Raw genomic sequence first — 21163 nt, 5'->3', positions numbered from 1 at the left:
GGAGATCTCATGCTTCTGGAGGAAATGTGTTCTCATTGTGATGGCAGTCCACCATCTCTGTGGGACTCTGACCACTACGGCCACAGAACCCAGCTTCAATAGCTCCACTGGCTGCAGGAAAGGAGGACATAATTGCTGGAAACACTACTCTCTCCACGGTCTTCAGATTCCTTTGGTTTGCTCAAATGAACCGGATTTTTCTTTTGGGCAATTTACTTTCAATAGTAAGTCACAACGCTGCAAAATTAATAAACAAGGAAATTCAGTTATGCAATTAGATGTTGTTGGGAAGAATAGCATAATATAGATTGAAGATTTCATGGATCATAAAGAAAGAATTTCCTGTCTGTTAATTTTGCAGCTGCTTTAATGCGTTCCCCTTAATGATGGAATACTGGAGGCTATTTTTTTCCATGGTTGAATTCTCTTCTATTACACGGCACACACCCTCTTAAGTAACCTGCAGCTGCTTTTATCTGCCACCACTAATATTGGTTCATTGTGATACCTGACACATTACAGAGCCCCTGTGATTTCTCAGCATACCCTGAATGAAACCAGCTTGAAGCACAAGAAATGGGGGCTGCATGCGGAGCAGAGTTTTGAAACATCAGAGATATCCAGAAGGTGAACGAAGTGTTGAAGGAAAACATACTTGTGTAGACCGTTACTCATTCGTGGTTTCTGGCCAGTTCCACATGCAATACAGTAAGAAAACTGTTTTTAATTATTTTTTAATCAGCACTTTCTCCCTGATTTGTTTTGTACCCTTTTGGTGGCTCATAACCAGCACCAGTATACTCTAATATCCACCCAAGGAAAAGCTGGACTCACTCGGATGTTGATCTTTCAAAGCCAGCTGCAATTTATGGGACAAATAAGGGCAATTTTTTTCCCCTTCATTTTCTTTTCTGAACTGCGGCACCACCTCTCTTTAGAAAAGAAGACTTAAAGACATGGAGGACTATAATTCTAACTGACAGAGTTACCATTACTTAACATTTGGTTTATGCTTCCAGTGTGTCATGTAATCTAATCTGGAAGTTTGGGAACAGTAATCAACTTCTTTCCCCCCTAACAGCTGATGTCAAATGCAATATTTATGGTTTCACAGATGCAAATTGGAGTGTACAGAGAATCAAGAATAAAGCAAACAGCCAATCTTTCACATGGGAGCGAGCCGATTAGGATTTAAACAAGAACGCCTTCCTTATGCATCTCACTCACCCCAAACTTGTCTCTTTGGTTTCTACAATGTCCAGTTTTGCACCTCTGGTGCAAGGAAGCTTTTCTTTCTAGCCAGTTTCTTTCCTTATTTTTAGCTCTTTGTCTTACTTCTTTCTACCTGTATTTCTCAGTATCTCTCCTCTTTTGCTGTCAAAGTTTCATCCTTCAAAACTTCATTCACCTTCTGCATATCTCAGATTAATTGAGAAGCTGCTATATACCACATTGTCTATTCTATGGCTTAGAAAATTAATTCTTTAGATACCATACAATAAATGAAAAAAAAAATTAAAAAGCAGCCACCGTAGTTAATACTGATTGTGTTTCTTTCTAAAGCAGGCTAGAATTCAACTTCCTTTCTATTTCACAAAAATATTTCACAAAGCCATTCTAGACATTCAGAAACATAAATTACTGGCCACATTCACCTTCAATTCACGAAAGACAAAAGTGTCCAGCAGGGTTTTACTTCACGTCACCAGAGGAACAGCACAACATTGAGAGGAAGAAAGTTTGAAGACGTTTAAAGAAAATAATTAGTAAGAGAGAAAAGAGGAAGAGGAAAGGGAGGAAAAGATGGAACACTGTGAAATATTTCCCTAAACACATGAGGGAGAACACTCATGGAAAAAGAAGGCAGCAAAAGAGAGAGGAAACTGGTAATAACAATGATAATACTGTTACAAAACAAAAACAAAAGCAAATGAAAATCAAGCAAGTAAGTTTTCAAACAAGATGAAACAAGTCAAAACTAGCAGAGGAGCACATTATAGTTCCTCTGAACACAGAAAGTTAACTGTGAAATCTTTAGAAATGAGTATAATTCTATTTCTGAACAGAGTTTAAGAAGTGGAACAGCTGTAGATAACAGTGATTAAATATAAATAATTTGGCTATGCAATGATTTAACCAGGTTAACTTTTTTTAGCTCACCCTGAGCAATGTGTTCAAGTCTAGCTTTCTAAAGAAATACGTCAAAACACCAAGCACGTTCAGTGCTGTGTTCAACACACCTGTTACAACCACTCTTTTATGAAATGGATAAAGGGGCCGTGACAGGATCTTGGGAGGTTGTTGTGGACACCTGGAGCTGTTGTAGCTTCAACAGATTTTCTGTTGTTCTCCTTTGGCATCCAAATGGTTCCCAGGCAGAGAGCTTGAAGAGCAGCAACCACGGCTTTCCCATTCCACACTGCTTTCCACTGCATTAACAACTAGAGGTTTGGTTGTCAATTATTGTAATGAGAAATATTAAATTGCTCTTTCCATAGGGAGCATTTAGTCTTATCTACTGAAACATGAGCGTGTTTCTAGCATATTTAGTGTGCCAGAAAAGTATTAGATACCTATATTTCTGATCTAATGTTTCAGTAAATATGACCAAATCAATGACTGTAGCTTTAGGCATTCAGCCAGAGCAAAGATAATTTTCTGTGCCGGTGTTCTTGATGAAAAACTCAGATACCTCAGTTTAACAAATCTAAACATGCTAGTTTTCTGTGAAGGCTCAGTTTGTATGATAAAAACCAAACTGCCCTTTCCCTGACTGCCGTCTTGCCAAAACATATTGCTTGTATGTGTGCCTACTACTAAGAAGCATTAAATCAAACATTTTTCCTTGCTGCGACTTTGAATGCAATTTGATAAAGCTCTGCGTGTAGAAAAAAATTAAAAATCATACAATCAGGCAGCTCTAGCTTAATACATTTTGAACAATTTACTTTTTGTAGAAACTCTAACCCACCAGCTGCACAAGGGCAGCTACTCCAGAACAGCATATTTGTCTTATTTTACTCTTTCAGACTGATCTACAGCAATTCATTCTCCCTTAAGAGGCATGAGAGGTATCCTGAAAGCAAAGGACAGCCAGCCAGTCACCTAGGCACAATGCAGGTGCTCTCTGTGTCTGTACACCAGTGTGGCATCCTGCAGTCACTTTGACAGAGGATGAAGCAGTGACATCACCACTGGCTCAGGGCATTGTGCCTCTGACTCCTGAACAGCTTGCTCTAAGCTCAGTCTGTTTTCTGCCTTCGTGTAATGCAGAGGACAATGTTCTATGCACCCATGGCTGTGAAAAATCATCCAGGGAATCTTCAGCCAGTATGATGTTTAGAACAAGAGGTAATGGCCTGAAGTTGTGCCAGGGGAGGTTCGGGTTGGCTATTAGGAAATATTTCTTCTCAGAAAATGAGGCACTGGCACAGGCTGCCCAGGGAGGTGGTGGAGTCACTGTCCCTGGAGGTGTCCAAGAAACGTGTGGGTGTGGCGCTGAGGGATATGATTAGTGGGCATGGTGGGAATGGGTTGCCAGTTGGACTAGATGAGCTTAGTGGTCTTTTCCAACCTTAATGATTCTATGATTCATATCCCACCACAGCTCCTGTCTCTAGCAGGCAGGGAATAAATGAAAAGCATTTGCCAGTGGGCTGCCATCAGCTCTTCACACTCTAGTGGAGGTCCTAAGGTTGCTCTTAAATACAGCTAGTCAGCAACAAACTCACCTACAAAAGCACCGTGCTTTTCCAAACTGCCAGATAAATAGAACGCTTTTTATTCCATGTGTTCTGCTGCTCACTATCCTGTTTGAGGTGGTGCAACAGGTAGAGTCTTACTCTATGTGATATTCAAAATGAGTTTACCCTCACACATTGCTTACAGGATTTGTATTGTTGATGCTGATCCATGATGCATGTACTAGCAGTTAGCTTAGGGTCCAAATTTCTTTTACACAAGAGGTCCCTTATCCTCTGCACACAACAGAAGCTGAGCCATCACTCTTTGCTTTACGTGCATACAAAACGCTGTATGGAGTCTGTGATGGCAAGCAGATCACATCAGTAAGTCAATAATACAACAAAGGTGTTTAGTAGTCACTGCCACTGCACAGGGCACATTAGTCAATGTAAGCTAGGCATGTATCCCACTCTCTATAAGAAAAGGAGAGCACCTTCTCTCTGATACCAGCAAAACAGCCTGCAAAGTGGTTATGCTTTTATCCAAATTACAGTGTTAACTTCAAGAAATCTGAAATTCTCTGGAAAGGCTGACAACGTTCAAACAGCGTCTTGGAGTTTTACATGTTACTCTACCAACTTCAGGACAATAACGAGTGTAAGGAATAATGACAATAATAACAATAACGGACAAACATGTTTTGGATAATGGGAGCATTTAGTCAGTATGACACATTTCAATTTTAACGAATCTATTCTGCATATATTTTATTCAAATTCTAGTGTAAATTTGAAATAACCCCAGTGAAGAACAGAACTGGGTCTCCTGCCTACATAGTAACCACACTTTAAAATACTCTAAGAAGTGATGAACATTTGCCTTATATTGCAAGGCGTATTTCTGCTTCAAGACCCGGGCAGCATCCTTCCTTTTCCTTTGTTTGGAAATATGTACCAGGTTCGGGGCTCTGCAGAAACTTTCAGCAAAAAGCCATCTCAGACTTTGAACTAACCACATTAAAACAAAAAGGCATCAAAACAATCAATAGAACAGCCTTCTTCCTCCGTGTGTGAATGAATGAGGAGGGTTTGACTGGAGGCTGCCTGGAATAATTGTTTTGACCATAACATCAGCGGGCTGAAATAGCTACCAGAAGAGCTGGGAAACATTCTGATGTTATCTCAGGCAGTGCACCAGCCACTGATCCTGTACAGGCTAGGATCCTGTTTGACGTGTGGCAGATCCGCCTTGAGCAGGTGGCACTGCAATACAGGCCCTTGGCTCATTCACCAAGGTGTGCTGCTGGCAACCGTGCCCTTCTTCGCTATCTCCACGTGGACTGGGCAACACAGCCTCTCTAGATTAGACTGTGTACATGGTGAACACAGAAACAGATGCTGTTTTTTAAGAGAAGATCCTGTTTTTATAGCAGATCTTCTATTGTCCACATACTGTGCTGACATCTATATGATTTCTGTTAGACTGAACTGTCCAATGCCTTCAGTGGACAGGCACTGCCTGCCTGAGCCTGCTCTGGCCACCATCACCTCCAGTAGCCCACCTGAAGCCTCTGGTGCTGCCAGGTTTAGAGGGACACAACAACCACAAAACCTTGCTGCTGGGTCACTGCACAGTGGCAAGAGTGACAAGCCTGTACTTCAGCTTTGCTGGCCCACTTTCCCTCTGGAAAAGAAATTTTTACATAATTTGCAAGTGACTAATGTTCTAATACTTGCAAATTACTTCAGTAAAAAAGCACATACCATAAATAGTAAACATGTTCTTCTGAGTGCTCTAACTAGCAAATGTATAAACAATTTCTAGCATACAGTTAGCTTTTAATTTGCTTTATTGTTCCTTTATGTTTGTTGTTTCCTGTTCATTGTGATGCATTCACTCCTACTACAATGGTGCTACAGGTGTCACACAGCTCTCCTTAGTCCTCACTACATTTCAAGGAAAGATCAAAACAGGGATATTAAAAATATAACAATGAAAAATCAAAGCTGCAAAATAAGATTTTTAACATCTATTATTACTATTAACATCTGTTGTCACAATGACATTTGGTTTGGGAGCACTATTTGCTCATGTAGTTCAGGTACAGAAGGAACTAAAGTTCCTTGATACAACTCCACAAGTCAATACAAGTCAATGACTTCATTACACTGAGTCATTCTTTAAATAACCTTTGTACATTCAACATCTGACAGTGAAGCAGAAGCACCACTTTGAGCATTCTGATTGGACAGCTACTACTATTGGACAGTAATGGGAACCTGAGTCATAAATCTGAGATGCAAATTCAAACTTCTGCAAAGTTGGAGGACACACCAAAATCAAAGGCTTTTGTCCCTCCCACCTCTAGAGGTACCACACCTCCTCCAGATGCTTATGTCTTCATCAGTTATTCAAAATGAGATACTGAAAAGAAGGCCGCTCATACGCTCATTTCTCATACTGGCGTGCCTGGAGTCCCACTGAAGCAAATGGACTTGACATTAGGATATAAACTGTTAATTTTGCATGGTAATACTGTGCAATATTGTAAGTTTACAACCATTTTTACAAGGCACTTCTCTGATACACCAAGCACCTTGAGACACTGCTTTTCCAAACACCAACTTTCACTCAAGTAGTACGTAGGAAGGTCGGGTGGAAGAACGTCTTTATAACTTTTTCAAAGAAACAGGGAGGAAAAGGAGAGATGAATTCATGAGTTCGTGAGTTCATAAAATATTCTTGCAGTTCGTAAAAGGTTTAGACAGAAAGCACACAGTGTAGGAAAGACACTAGCTACTGACAGAGTAAGAGGAAAAGTACTGTCCTGAATCAGAAATGAACAAAGGGGGAAAAAAATCAAAGCCACAATTGGAAGAAACAAACGGTTAAGGGACAAATATTCTCCTTAGATTCTATGTGTGTTCATCATGTGGCACAGAAGTGACATGCCGGTGACATGGAGGTAGAAAAATCATTCTTCATTTATGTCCTGGGAAAGAGAGTTGAAGGATAAGGCTGGTGTGTTGAGTTACAGCTGATCTAGTGAAAGCTCCATCTTACACTGTATTTTGCAACAGAGTTCCAGAAGAACACCTGCAGAAAAATCAAAGTTGCACCTTCTCCTTCACTCCTCGTGGCCCAGCTCCCATCCTCCCTGCTGGCCATCAGGGAAGGAACATACAACCCTGACCACTGTATATGACTCACTGTCACATACAGAGACATTACCATGTGTGGGACACTGCTACCTCCACATATGGTGACATTGCTGTCACTATGTGTGGTGACACTGCCACCTCCATGTATGGGGACATGGTCACCTCCGTGTAGGGGGACACTGCCACCATCATACTTAGGGACATTCCCATGTAGGGGGATATTGCTTCCTCCACATACGGTGACACTACCATCTCCATGTGTGGGACACTGCTGCCTCCATGTATGGGGACACAGCCACCATCATCTATGGGGACACTGCCGTTTCCATTTATGGGGACATTAACACCATCATATACAGGGGCATTGCCACTGTCATGTACAGGGACATTCCCATGTGTGTGACCTGGTCACCTTCGTGTATGGAGACACTGCCACCCCCAAACCCAGGATGAGCATTTTCAAGAGTACCACGTAAATACAGCCCTGGCAGTCAGTGTCTCATCTGTTCAGCAATGGGGAAAACATTTATATTTTGCATTTTTCTTGCGTGCTCACGTGCTACTGAACAACAGCAACCTGCTTTAGGCCAATATCAGAAATTCAGCTGCAACACTGGCCTGTCCACCATATTCTCAGGGCTCGTGCTATTCCTCAGAACATTAAAACAATGTAGATATGTTATTCTTGTGCTGAGCTCTCTGTACCCAATGATAATAATACTTCTTAATGCTTTAAAGCAGTATCCTTCCAATGCCTGACTGCTTACAGTTCATGAACAGGAGCCTTCCCTGAACTACAGGCAAAGCTCAGTGAGACAAAGCCCAGTTCCAGCTGACCTTTCAGCAGATCCCAACCACCACCTTCTGAACCTTCTCTCATAACCAACCTACTGTCCCACACACAGCATGTTTTTTTTGCTGTGGGCTGTCCTGGTGCTGTGTATGTTCCCTGTCAGAAATCATGTGCTCTGGGAAACCTTCAGCATCCTTTTCATCAAGAAGGAAAATTGCTTTTTCACAAATGTATTCAATTATTAATACATTCTAGGAGGGAAACATCATGTGTAGAGAGTTTGGAAAGCTGTGTTCGTGGAAAAGTTAAGAGATCTGCAAGCTCTCTATGTCCCTGATCTGCTTAGATGCATCAGGGGACAGATTCCAGCAAACCCACAGAGCTGGATTATATTAGGGGACATCTCAGCCTGCATATTGTTAGAGGGTTATTTGCCTTTGCCACTTTCAAATGCTATTTTAAAATAGCATCAGGTGCTCTTTTTCAGGCAGCACACTGAGCATGTTCAGGACTCAGTCCATGCTCAGGCTCCTCAGCCTCAGCAACGTGTGCCAGGTGCACTTGCCGAGTGTTAGCTGATTGATGCACAGGGAGGGGAGAAAAACCACAAACAGCTGCATCTGTCTACGTGGAAAGGAAGTGAGAAGGCAGTTGTCAGCATTACACAACTTTCAGAGTTCCTTTACTCAGAGAAAAGCTCCTACTGGCGCGGCTACTAGATACAGATTTTGGGTGTAGTCTCAACCCATCTGTGGTGGGAAAGAGCTTGGGGGAAACTGGTCTGACTGCTCAGTTCTCTCTGAGCCAATGTTACTGCTGTACACGAAGGAGTAATCCTTACAGAAGAGTGGTGGGAAGAGCACGAGGCTGAAAGTCCAAGTGGAAGACTCACTGGTAGTATCCACCCAAAGCCGGCTAATGTCTGTAATGGTAGGAAGCGTTCCTCAAGCTCTTTGAGAAAACTCTGTGCCGCTGGGTGTGTGAATATAGTACTGTAATCAGCATGAGGATAAAAAGTGCTATCAGCTGCCAAATGCATCCTGAGGGTATAGACAGACAGAGAACATTCCTAATGATAAATTACAGTCCAATATGTCTGTTAACTCTGACAGCAGTGGAAAAAACTGAGTATTGGCAGCACACTACAGACTCTTTCACCTCCTGAAACATAACTTCTGGACTCTTCTGAGCTGCTACTCAGGTCCAACCAGTGTTTCTTGGCCTTTCCAGGTCAGACAGCTACCGAAAGCTGTCAGGAGCTCTGAGCTCACTCCTACACAGCCAGTCACGCAGCACCTGAAGTGGCCACACAGGTTGGTCTCTTTTTAGAAAATAAGTTCTGACAACATTCCCTTCTTATTCCATCAGAAGGTGTTTAACATTCTCACTCCCTAGATTTCTCTTGTATATACAACACAATTTGTGTTCCTTATCCGTAGTATCTTACCACTAGACAAGAAATCTACAGCTCTTTAAAGAATTAAATAATGTCCAGCTTTGTGTTTCCTAGAGTTGCAAATGGCTGGAGAAATACATTCCAGCACCATCACATCCTTGTAAAAAAAATGAAAAAAACATAGAATCCAAATGAAAAGCAGAATTGAATCATAGGCAAGGTTACTACACAACCACAAAATGGAGTCTTCAGAAGATACTAGATAGGAAGGAAACAGGCATGGTGAAACTAGCGTCTATAAGTACCTGAATGGTGGCTACAAAAACAATGGAGCCAGGCTCTTCTCAGCTGTGGCCAGCACCAGGGCAAGAGGCCATGGGCACAAACTGGAAAAAAAGAGGTTCTGTCTAACCACCCAGAAGCAATTCTGTGCTGCGTGGGTGGCACAGGCTGCCCGGAGAGGTTGTGCTCTCCTCCTTGCGGATCTTCAAGAAGCTGCCTAGACATGGTCCTGGGCACTCTGCTGGAGCAGGTGTTGGGTCAGATGGACCCAGAGGGCCCTGGAAACCTCAGCCCTTCTGGGATTCTGTGAAAACTCGACAGGCAAATCCGTTTAATAGCACTTCAATAAAATAAAGGCAGTATCGTATCAGACACCAAACAAGTTGCAGCACTGCTAATGCTTATATAGAGGAAAGGTTATAAACACATGGGGCAAGATTATGAGATGAAATTCCCAGTAGTTTAAATGTAACAAATATCAGTGGTATTTTTAAGCCATGCTGGCAACATGTCAATTCCGATCTAACCCTGAGGGCAAACACTCAGCCACCACTTACCACACTGAAGCAGAAAGCCATGTAGGTTTGCGAGCAACTTATGGCCTTAGCTCCTAGCTTTCCTTTCTATCCCTCCCTTTTCTCTTGTGTTGACCCAGCTGTCTCTGCACTCATCTGGAAGGGCAGATCAGGGCACTAATCTCACTGGAAAACAACCAAATGCCAAATGTCCAGGCCTCACCTGGACTTTTGACTGCCTCACCCCTGGGGCAGCTAATCCTCCCTGGTCAGGTCACTTAGCTGCTCCAAACGTTCTTTCACAGCCTGATAATCTCCTTAGTGGGGAACAGGGGTGCTACAGCAAAGACATGAATTTCATTTACATAATAGAGCAGGCATTTATTTCTCATGATGAGTGGCTACATTCTGTAAGAAAATGATTTATTTTCAAGGTTGTGAATTTCTTATTTTGCACTATGATCTTATGTAGCTTTTTCCTTTCCTTCCCTGGCACCACAATGGCTATTATTTATTTATAGAGCCAGTAAAAATGGGCTAAACATTAAAAAAAAAAAAAAAAAAAGATATGGGAAAGTTGTGGTCTCCTCCTCTAGTGTTGGCAGTCTAACTTTAGATGTGATGAGATAAAGTGGGAATGAGAAGACAGGAGGCTGAGATGGGCTCCTGGACATAGATTACAGCCCAAGTACATTTTAGATGTTCAAATTCTATAATAATACTGTTGATTCACAGGAAATCATTACTTGGCTACTCTAAACTCAGATATACCTCGGAAATCAGTAGCATTTTCATCTCTTTGTCCAGCAGTTCTGAAAAATTTTATTGCAAGCCATCTTCACGTTGTTTTTTGCTCCTCCCCTCCATGTTGTGAAACAAAAATAACGTTAATGGCTCAGTAAATCCTAACTTCAGAATTCAAAATACGAGGAAAGGTAAAGTTTGGAAAGCAACAATAACTTTATGTCCCTGTGTTGAGGGACTTAGAGTTTTAAATTCAATATAATGTGACACGGAAGCCAGCTTTGAAGTCAGAAGTGAGAAGCAACATGATCAAACAAGTAAAAGCAAAATTTTAACTTAACACCTGGCTTTTCTGGGGGCATGCATCTCTGTGACACTTACAAAGAGAATGTTGCAAGAGCTGAAAAGCAGCACATGGTACAATAAAAGCTTACATGAGAGATTTAGCTGAAGTTATGGAAAAGACAGAGCTGCAGGAAAAGGAATTGAAGGATCTTAATAGCTGTGTAGACCAGAGAGAGGAAAGGATAACAAAAAATAACCTCTACCGAGATAGACTGCGAAGGTGGTTTCTGACATTGAGTCAAACTATGAAGAAAACTAGAGTAAGGCAGAGAAAGAAATGCAGAACAAATTAGCATGCTCCAGTTTCTCCTTAATCTGAAGGGGGCTTAGCTGTATGAAGGCCAGCTGCAGTAAACAACCCGCAGTAGACCACTTCATGCTGCTTACCACCCTAACCACCGAAATTTCCCATATTCTTGTGTTAAATTAAATGTATTGAGTCATATTTCACTACCCACAACAAGCTTTGCGTCACATGAATTCCATCTTCATTGTCTTTCTAATTAGCTTAATTACTACTTATTAAGGTGTCTGCTTTGTCCAAAAAGCCGTGCAAATAATTGCTGTACAGCTGTGAGAGGGACTGTTATTGTATTTGTGTAATATGAATTGATTTGACTCACAACAGGGAGATTTTCTCCCAGAGAGAGCCACAATGCAGTTTCAAGGTCAAATTTTGACAGTACTCCTCTAAGAGAAGTTATCTATGCTTTTCTTCCTGGAGACATTCAAGGTCAGGCTGGACGGGGCTCTGAGCAACCTGATGTAGCTGTAGGTGTCCCTGCTCATTGCAGGGGAGTTGGACTAGATGGCCTTCAGTGGTCCCTTCCAACTGAAACAATCCTGTGATTCTTTTTCTCTTGAGCAAGCGAGTCATCAGCTTCAAGCAGAGCTGGCTTGACATGAGCAGGTGCTCAACATTTTGCAAGAGAAGCAGGTGCCAAAGAGCAAACATACACTGCTGTGAGTGGCTTTCACACCCCCTGTACAGCAGAATGTGCCAATGTGCTCATGCTCAAAAACACAGCACTTTGTATGAGAAGATCCCAACTAATTAGATGATATGTCCAGATTAGTGAACAAACCGTACCTCAGCATCAAGCCATCCAACATCCTACGTTGTCAGCATGGCCTTCATGCCTACCTCTGCCTCCCGCCAGGTGAGGCCTGCCATACTGGCTCGGCTCTAGGCCGCATTCTGCTGTTTGTCTGTGGTGGGCAAGTGGCAGCCCTCTGCTTCCAGAGCTTCGGAGCCGTCCAGCGTGCTGGTGATAAGTGGCTCGCTGAGTCCTTTCTGCCAATTGTTCTTGGCAAATGGAGTGGGGAAGACTATTGTTGTTGCTGGCTGTTATCTCTGCCTCTGAGTCCACTTGGCAGAGGCACAAATCCATCTCTCTGGTGTGGAAACAAGTGGCTGGACGCTGGATGAGTCAACTCATTAATAAACAAAGAGTTACAAAGGAAACGGGTATCGGTCTTAGCAAAATAAATGCATAAAAAGTTTATTGGATGCTGTGGTGTTTGTCCTCCCCAGCATGACACTGTTTTATCTCGGGTCCCAGCCTTCCTATTAAAAAATGGGGAAGTTAGTAGTTTATCAAATTTTAATCAGCTTAAAATGTTGATATATTACTTACATAGCGTGGAAAGTATTTTCTGTATTGTTACTGGTGAAGGTGGGCTATTTTTAATTGCTACTTTATATCTTCTTCTCCGTTTCTATAGCTTCTCTGCAGAATGCACCATTGGTACGAAAAACCTACCGTGTTCTGTCGCTAACCCTATTTCCTTTAAGGAGTCCAAGCCAGATGCTCTGCAGGAAGCTCGACATTGGAATATTAAACTCTCATACTTACTCTTTTCTTACAGCAGCACTGGTACAGCTTCACAGATTAAGTTCTGCAAAAAGCAAAGCTTATTTACAGTCAACATCTACTAAGCAAGAGCAAGAAAGTACTACAAGTTTGGCGCAGAGAGAAGCCACCACATTGTCTTTCAGTACTTTTGCAAGGGAAATATATTCCAAGTCCCCAGACAGCCTATCTAATTGTGTTGATCTATTTGCTTTACAGGAAAAGTGGGATTCTTTGCATCTTCCCAGCAGACATGCCCTCTGTCTCTCAGATCATCACAGCTCATGGTTACCCCCCCTACCACTGTTCAAAGGCATGCAAGATCCAAAGTCACCTCACCTGCCACAGGGCATTTCTGACAAACAACACTGTCTTGGATTGCTCTTCCTTCCTGCCCAATATTCACCAACAAGTTTAACTCTGGAAATAAATCACAGGTGACTATCAATATGCATTCTCCTCACGTAGCATGTTGTGAAACACATCTATATCCCCATCTACCTAGAAAAACAGCTAGGCAGAATAGGAGGGGGGAAAAAAGAATGCAGCAGTAGAGTTTTGGTAAAACATTGTTTTTTAATGCATTCCTATTCCAATTTGTTACCTAGCTAATTGTGAATAACCTAGAAACATTACATAAGCACATTTAAACAGTGTCTTCCGCACCGTAAGTAAAATCCATGGAAACCATGTACCTAAAGCTGAGCCTGATGAGATGCCCTCATCCATGTGAGACACTGTTGTGCAGAGGAGAGTACTCAAAAATGAGGAAAGGTCATGATCAAAAAAGCTAGAGGAAAGTTTGCTAAATGGAGCCTTTCAAATGGAGGGCGGGCAATTTTCCCAGAACATTTTACCTGGAAAGAAGCAGTCAGCCAATAGCAACCCGTTGTATGGACTACTCAATTGCGTGTTATGTAAAAATCAATACCTTTAATCAGTTTCAAAATAGATATAATTAGTTTTTGACTCTTGAATAATAAAGAAATGTGAATAGACATGATTTACTTTCTCTGCACCATTTGCTGTATTAAAGACTCATTCTTTACTCTCCAACTTAGACCTCCCAAGGTTTCTCCCTACGTACTTCAAACTTCTATTTATTTTCACTGTCATTTTCTTTTCCCATCTCAATCCCATCCCTTCTGAGATCAAGCAAACTGTGTGCAGTGGTCTATGTGAGTACACACTACATATCATGTTGCTGTTTTATTTTAGTATTGTTCTCCATTCTTATCTTAATACTACCTAATTTCCCATGAAATTATTTGCCCTCCAGGCAAGAACTGCAGAGATGTTTTCACTCAGTTTTCCACAGCAACATGCATACCTTTTTCCCTGGGTGGTTTCAGCAAATTTAAATTCTAATTAAAATTATTCTCTCAGTCACTTTACTCCACAATCAAAGCTCCAACATCATGCCTTTGTTAGGTCCTCCTCATCCTTTCTAAATGCGACTGAGTAATTTTTTGTCCTGTGTTGATTTTGCCACCCCGTCGTGTGTGCCTTTCCTCCAAACCAAATATTAGACAGTGCCAGCACCAGTACAAGACTTGGGGAAGTCTGCTTGACCTTACTTAAACTTATGAAAACAACTTGCATCCATCTTTTCCATTAAGGTCTGAGACCTCTTGCCATAAAGTAAATCAAACTGACCTTTTCATATTCATAAACAAGCAAATAAATAAATAAATAGTACTCGGCTCTGCCACCTCTGGTTTATCCTCTTTGAGAAAAAGCGCAGCCCAGGACGAGGAGGGTGGAAGAGGAATGCTAGAGAACACTTCTCTACAGTGTCCAACACAGGAGAGGAGAGCAAGGTGGGAAATAGCAGGAGTGAACGTGCCCCCATTTCTTGGCTCTACCACTGCCACGTTGCATGGTGGCAGAGGGGACTGACCACTGCTGTAAGTACACATGTCCTAGAAGATCTCCTCTCCACTACGTGCAAACATACCCATTGCCACAGAGCTCACGTGAAATGCATAAAACAAGTCATAAAAATGAAAAGAAAGAAAAAATAAGTGAGGGGGAAAAAAAGGCTTGAACGCTCCAATCCTCCCAGGTATAATTACAGAAAATAACAACAAAAATAAGGTGGCTTCTGGCATTTTTGGTGTTCTGAGGCGTTTACTGTTTTGAGTCTCGACTGCGGTAACGCGTAGGACGCATAAACACCCAAGTTGGCCAACCAGATGGGCACGCGATCTGCTAATTGGGGAAAGTCTGCCCTAGGATCTGGCCACGGTTGACTGCAAAACAGCCCCCAGAAAGTCATTTTTTATTTCCCTTTTTTATTATTTTAAATACTGGCTGAACCACTCATCTAGAAAATTAAACGAATATGCATTTGGTAGGGCAAAAGAAAATTCCTTTCTGAATATGTATTAGCTTTCATCACATCTCTACAGTGTTTAACAGCAAGAACCACAGGGGGAGAATCTACAGGTTTGCTTTTTGTCTTAGAAGTAGTATTAGAAATTACACAGATCCTGGGAGCAAGATGTTACATTTATCACAAAATGCAGCCTATTTAGTAAGGTATTCAGGGAACAAACAAACAAACAAATCCACCACCTTGGGAGGCAGAGCAGTTACGTGTTGGAAAGAAGTACAATTTGACACCTTTCCTTTTCTGTTGAATAGTATAGAAAATACATTTTCAAGCTTCTTGACTCAATTATGTGTAGTGTAAGAAAAGGTGAAGATTCTGTTTTCCACTGACATTAAAATATCCTAAACAGGTAATAAATTCCACTCTAATAACCTGCACAATTGCTTTAAGAAATAGATTGCCTGTGGTTTCAGAACCATTTATCCTACATCATATTTATTTTCAAGCAAGTTAACACTCCTGTCATCAGTCTAATTTTTAGCTGTTTATTGTTAAGTTCAGTCAAATATTTTAGCAAAATATCTACACAGGAATTACTTACTGAGCTCTCTGGTTATGCTTTTTCCTCTGTCTTCTGTATGATTCTGTAATGGAGCAAGCCTGATTTGCAGTCTGGGTTTAACATTGTGCATGCCTAATTGCACACGCAGAGGATTATGTAGATAAACTGCATACTTGTAATTGTGGAAGGTGGTAAGTGAAATCATGTTCCACATTGTAAATTATGACCTTTTGATTAAACATCTGTTACCAGCTTAATGGCCAATGGAGCTGTGTTAGTAATAGAAATCGTTTATTACTGCTTTCTCCTGTCAAATTTGGATCACCAGCTCAGGAAGGAGCTGCAAGGAAATAGAAGAACAGTAGCTGTGAGAAGCAGACCATGCAGTCCTACAGCAGAGTGGCATCCCGTCCATCTGAGGTCACTTTAAAAGAACGGGGCTGAAGCCTGTTGGGCTCCACCAAACAGCTGTGGAAGCTATTAGCCAGGGTGAGCAGAGAAACCAAAGCAAAAAAGCAACAACACCTTCATATATCCCTGTTTCTGCATCCAGGGCTGGCAGGAAAGAAAAGAAAAAAACTGCTTAAGAGTAGACTAAGTTTAGCTTTGTTTTGGGAACATGTAAAAGTCGCTATACTTCCACAAAATGGGTAAGCCTCCTGTGGTGTTTTGGTTGTTCTATGAGCTGCACTACACAGGTAGTTCTCCCTGTCCAAATGATCCCTTGTAGATGCTGAATCCACCTGAAGACAACAAGCACAGAGCGGAGCAGTGCAATATCTGCAGCTAGCATGGTGTTAGAGGGGGTGGGATGACTTGGGCACCCTCTCTCAAAAGAGTAACAAAAGAAAAACATAGAAAAGCTATATGATACATGTATCTTCTCATTAAACCAGAATTATCACCTTTCAAATGAATTAAATATAGTTTACATATTTCCCACTTAAGACTGCTTTCTTCAAACTTCATCCAGAAGAAGGAATGAGAGCAGGTGCCATTAGGAGCTTCTGGATTTAATAGTATTTGATTTGGATGTGCACTGTGTTGTACAGTATTGCAGCTATAAGACAAATATAACAGAGCAAGGTTCAGCAATACCTTGCTGAAATGCTTCCCTTTGTATCAAAAGGCACATTTCTTCAGAAGTATTTTCCATCTGCTTGGTTATTAAATACCAAAAGCGAGCTCTTCAGTGATCAAGACCATCAACTCCCCTCCCAGGAGCAGCACTGCACTTTCCTGTATACCTACGCAATATCTATTATGGGATTCAAGTTTGCAATCCTACCTATGAACTACTCCAACTGAATTAAGTGATGAGTAAGCTAAGAGTTAACATTTGCCTAAGAATCTGCACAAGCAGCATCTGAATGCTCTTCAGCATATTTGCTCTTTTTTTGCCTTACGCTGCCTAAAATATGCATGAAATAAATGCAGGCAGTAGGTGTAACCAGACATTTCAGACTGAAAAGATACCAAGATAATATCAGTAATAACTGCTTTTGTTGAGATGCAAGGTAGGTGAAGATGTTTTTTCACTACTCCATTTTTTTCCATTCGTTTTCCTGTTATGGTGCAGTTCGCATACTATTTTTGGTTTTATTTCACAGAGGCAAATGGGCAAAACAAGAATATATGTATACACATATACATCTTTATTATGGTTTCCTACCTCTATTCAAATTCGGTTCAAGTTCCTGTTCCTCCTCATGCAGTTGATGCAGTTGCTGCTGAAAGCTCATTAAGAAAGAAACTATGCCTGTCACCCGACAAAGGAGGATGTAAAAGCGCTCCATTGTTCCCGCTCTGCAGCAAAACAATGTGCCACAGCCAGACCCTGCTCCCAGCCGTGCCAAGTGCGCGGTAATTTATTACCTCTGGATGTCTGATTCCAAGTGAAGGAAACTGGAATGTCATACCTTCATTCAGAACACCATCTCATGGAATTATTTTTTCCGGATTCCTGGGAAGTTGAAATATTTGAGAAGAATATCAGGAACTGTTGTTTTAGCCTGTTTGGTGAGTAGATAATTGCCTTCCAACTCCACTCTTTCAGGAAATGATGTGAGTGTTGCATTGTTCCTAGACGGGGGCAGCAATGTTTTTTAACAAGACACATACATATATATTTTTAAAAGAAACAAAACACAACAAAAACATGCAGTCTAAGCCACTGCACCGGCCCAGACTGATTGAAGCTGGTGCAGATAAGAGGTTGGCCCAGACTACTTGTCCACATTTCACATAACTAAGAGCATTCTTTAGCGGGGATGTAAGCAACGCTTTTTGTTGAAGGAGAAAAGAAGTCCAAAACAAAACCCTTTATGATGTGGGAGTAAAAAGCTCATTATGTTAAGTGATATCAAACATGACCAGAAAAGGCCCTAGGGAGAAATTACACTTTTTTATTGGGTTCTGTGGGACAAACTAGCCTGGGAACTTGAAAGCACAGGGAACGTGCACGTGGAAATCACGTCATATATGAAGAATAATTTCTTAGCGTGTGAAAATTATTTGGAAATAGTTTTCAGCTAAAGTTTCTCTTTATGGGAGCTATTTCAAAGGGAGCATACTGAGGCAATGACCTGCAGTAGCACTAATACAATAGCTGCTGGATAACCTCTTTGCAGAGTTCTGTGGTCTTAGTCCAGCCCTATGTTTACAGGGAAAACATAACCAGCAGTGAAATTCAGAAAAAGAGGCTAAGGCTGAGCATCTTACTTGATTTTTATTGAAGACAACTGCAAAATTCCAACCTAGTTCTTGAATTTCAGTTTAATTTTTGCTAATAGTAAAACTGAGACCCAAGGAAGCGTAAAGAGGAAACCACTATTTTGTTTTTAGGAAAGGCTGCAAAGGGCAAAAGGAAGGGCATGCAGAAACTCTGTCTTGACTTTTTATGCTCTGCTTTTACCACGGTGCTTCTCTGTAACTTGCTTTTTGTAAAAACAAACTGAAGAAGGTTTTTACATTTTGTGATCCTTCGGTGATGGTGACCACCACCTCAAGTGAAGAAGAGCAGCCGCTATCAGGTGGTGTTCCAGGCCCCTCATCATCTTTGTGGCCCTCCACTGGAGTCTCTCCAGGAGATCCCTGTCTTGAACTTAGGAGCCCAGAACTGGACTCAGTACTCCAGCCAGACATGGCCTCAGCAGGGCAGAGTAGAGGGGGAGGATCGTTTCCCTTGACCCACTGGCCACACTCTTTTTAATGTGTCCCAGGATACCACTGGCCTTCTTGGCCACAGGGACACACAGTTGGATCGTGGCCAACCTGTTGCCCACCAGGACCCATAGGTCCACCTCTGCAGAGCTCCTTTCCAGCAGGTCAGCCCCTAACCTGTACTGATGCATGCAGTTATTCCTCTCCAGGTGCAAGACTCTACACTTGCTCTTGTTGAACCTCATCACATTCCTCCCTGCCCAACACTCCACCCTATCCAGGTCTCCATCATTCATTTGCTCCCTTCTTCAGCATCTGGCCAAGAAATAAAAAAATCAATCATTAAGCAGTCCTACCATATAAAATTCTTTTAATGGTTGTCTTAAAGGAAATTACTTCTGCTGTACCACCTGCAAGTTGCAGCTGCACAGAGAATTTGAAAACACAAAACATCCCTGTAATCCTCCCCGTTTACAGATATTTTTATGGTGAGAAATGGCAGCCTGTTTGTGTGCCCTCTTCTCCTGCCTGGGTACGTGGACACCAAGAAAGCCTTTCACACACAGAATGAGCCAAAGGTACTGTGTTACACTGGCTCTCTTCACAGCATTTGTTTTCTGTGCTCAGAGCATCCCAGATGACACATTCAACACATGTGCCTAATGCAAGGAGCACTTCTCAACTTGCTCAGGACACAAATATTGAAGTCCTGCTACCTCTGAGCACTCCTCAACTACAGAAAATTAATTCAGTCTTGCAATGTATTGCTGGCTTGTTACTCTGAAGAATTTTTTTAACTAATTTGACTTTGATAATTTAAAGGAAAATTACTCCTTAGGATTCCAGGCAGTAATTGGTTGTTTGAAAACCACGCTGCTAACTAGGTGTACTACTGTAATGTTTTATTACAATTTTTAACCTTGTTTGGAAAATATTGTCTATGTTTGGAGTTCTTTCAGATCAGTACATTGGAGCAGTGCACAGTATTTCCTATTTATGTAATTCAGGTTAGCAGCTTTCTAGATGACATAGCAAATATTGGAACAGGTTTAGAGACATCTGGAGAGGGGATTTTCAGGAACCGGAATTTCTTTAATGAGGGCTAAAAACATCTGGAAAGGACAAACTTGGGTCTGCTCACAAAGGGCTTCCTATGACCTCAAGCAGTCTGGAACTAACTTTCCAGAAGCTAAAGCTACCGAAAAGTGCAGTGCATGGACTAGGACACACGTTGCAGCAAGAGGCACTTTTGCATACCATGGTTTGGGAGGGCACTGGCTATGTGCCATCCTCCAAGCTTTGCAAGTCGTGCTTGCAAATTTATTTTATAATTAACTCAAAGACAATTAAAAATGCTCACCCAGGTCCTGCAGTCCAAAAACTTTAGGTTTTTTTTTTTTTTTTTCCCCCTCTGATTACAGGGACCATGTGTCATAAAATGCTGGATAAATGTATAGATTGTGCCCCTTGCAGAATGTTAGCAATGAGCAACAAGCACAAGTAGTGCTTCGGTTCCCACTGACTGCCATTACATTAGAAGCAAGAACATCCTGAGCTGGGAGAGACCCACCAGGATCACTGAGGCTAACTCCCGGCTCCACACGGGACCACCCAAAATTCAAACCATATGTGAAATACAACATCTGTTTAAAAATAAAGAAATAGGTAAAAGCAAAACAATGATACTCAGAGGCATGTCTCCCTGTATCCACCCAGTGAGTCACTAGGGAAGACGACTGAAATACAAGGCTTCAAAAATTTGATTAAAAGCTTCATTTTGAAGTACAGTATTATCCATTACTCAGGGTAATTGTCTTGAAAGATTATTCTGAATGGGTTCTGAAGCTTTTTCTTCACTATCTATAAAATTATATTAAAAAACTATCTGAAAGTTCAGATTTAGCCCAAATAAAGTGTTTTGGAAGGCACTGTGAAACCTCTACAAGACTCCTAAATCAGGAAGCACAAATCTGAGCCCTGAATTTTCAAAGCCAAAGTTTCCAGGACTTCTGCAAACCTTTCTTCATTGTCACTTGCATTACCGAGCTCTGAGACCTTCCTGAACACAAGGGATGGCTTCCAAACCTCTGCACTCCTGGGCCATTTCATTCCTCTGCATTTCAAGCAGATTTCTTAGCTCCTTCTTCAGAAACTTTATGAGCGTTGGGACTTGGGCTTAAGTAGACAGACACACAGTTTATGATGGCTCTTACTCCACGTGCAGAGTCTAATTAACATAATACAAGACAGCAAAAGTCTACGGTGGATGCTTGTTTTTCCTTTCTCCTTCTTTCTACACACAAGACTGTAAGACTAATAATTTAGGTAACT

The 21163-nt window shown here is 41.6% G+C and overlaps 1 protein-coding gene across 2 annotated transcripts in view; it reads right to left on the bottom strand.

Annotated features, from left to right (window-relative positions):
- Window positions 1-15862, bottom strand: part of TXNDC5 (thioredoxin domain containing 5) — a 41692-nt gene extending 25830 nt beyond the window's left edge. Inside the window, exons 1-3 of one of the 2 annotated variants that reach the window (XM_021388651.1) lie at window positions 15710-15862; window positions 13113-13193; window positions 10603-12819 (exon numbers count right to left, since the gene is read on the bottom strand). The gene's annotated coding sequence lies outside the window, so the exon portion shown is untranslated. The remainder of the gene's footprint in view (window positions 1-10602; window positions 12820-13112; window positions 13194-15709) is intronic. The other variant, XM_021388652.1, reaches the window with a different exon arrangement.

This window comes from Numida meleagris, chromosome 2 (assembly GCF_002078875.1).
Source record: "Numida meleagris isolate 19003 breed g44 Domestic line chromosome 2, NumMel1.0, whole genome shotgun sequence".
NCBI lineage: Eukaryota > Metazoa > Chordata > Aves > Galliformes > Numididae > Numida > Numida meleagris.
This window is presented reverse-complemented; position numbering and strand designations above follow the sequence as displayed.